This window comes from Podarcis liolepis (genome assembly GCF_965112155.1).
Source record: "Podarcis liolepis genome assembly, chromosome: 4".
Lineage (NCBI taxonomy): Eukaryota > Metazoa > Chordata > Lepidosauria > Squamata > Lacertidae > Podarcis > Podarcis liolepis.
The window spans coordinates 41,606,002-41,607,434 of NC_139558.1; positions in this window are offsets into that span (position 1 = coordinate 41,606,002).

Below are 1,433 nucleotides of genomic sequence, written 5' to 3' on the forward strand. Positions count from 1 at the left end.
TAAATTTCCTTGGCAGTTCTCGGGCCATTCCCTGGGTTTTTCTCATGCAGGCTGCACTATCCGATATTTCCTCTCTTGTCTCAGGTTTAACAAACGTTTCTCCACGTTCCCCCCATGTTTTTGAACTTTTATATAACTTTGGTAAGTAGATTCTGCAATTCCTATCTGCACCTGTTTCTTGGACGAGGCCATGACTCCGTTAGAAAAACAGTTACATCCCAGCACAGATCAAACAAACTTCGAGCGTGCTGGCCGAGACGCAGCTTTTTTCCTATGCTTGACTGTGGAAAAGAAGTCATGCGAATATACCCAGGAGGTACAACCTGTACAACAGCCAAAGAGGGAAAGTATTGTATGAAAGGGAGTTCAAAACATTGTTCATAGCATCACCGCTGCCTTCTGCTATGCCTATGCAGAGCCAGAGGGCTATATAACTCTTGACTATCTTCAAAGACAGAAGCAAGGGACTCAGAAAGCCCTCCTAGCTCAGCTGCTGTTGTTTGCAGGAGCCTTTCTGAATTGGAAGGTGCTATTTCACACCCTGCAATGGAGGGAGATTAGCAAAAGTGCTAATCTGACAAGAGTTTCATCTAGTTAATGGTGATAATGATAACATACCTAATATGTGTAACATACAGAGTATTCAAAAGCCCTTCAGATCAATTATTATTTTCTACTGTGATGTCATCTTATTATTCCTATTTTACAAATTGGGAAGCTGAAACTGACAAGAGTGGCTTGCCTTAAAACCACCTAGTGAGTTCATTGCAGAGGTGAGATTCAAACTGGGGACTTTGGGATTGATAGTTTAAAGACCACACACACACACCACACAGTCTGACAATTCTAGGAACTGTAATGGGGGAAAACAGCACCAGTTGAATTTCTGCCTGTCAAGGCAGCTGTTGCAGGCACAAGCTCTTTGGAATACAAAAAAACAGTGGTATCTCTATTCCTTATCCCATTTAATCCTCACAGCCAGGCAATTAAGGAGGGTTAAGCAAATAAATAGTTTGTGGATCCTTTTCTTGGAAGGCTTGGTCTGTCTCTCACAGTTCAACAGCTGAGAGTTTCATGGCTGGGCTTCATTTGAACTTTATTGTGCGGTTCCAAATCCAACACCCTGTTCATTCTACCATTCTGACCTTGCCCAAACAACAAAGCTCAAGGAATGCGTGATGCTTTGCTTTCTGACAGGGTTAAAAATGACCACTCCCCTGTAAACTGTTCTTCGGCTTGTTAGCTTCTGATTTTCCAAAGCCATTTGCAAGTGCATTGTCACTCCTGCTGAGGAATGTGGCTCTGCCCAGCTCATCCTTCACCAAACTGGTGCCCTCCAAATATTTTGGACTACAAATCTCATCAAGCCTTTCCACCCAGGGCCTGAATACAGAGATTGAAAATGTCAGTCAGGCTACAAAGTAAACATGCAA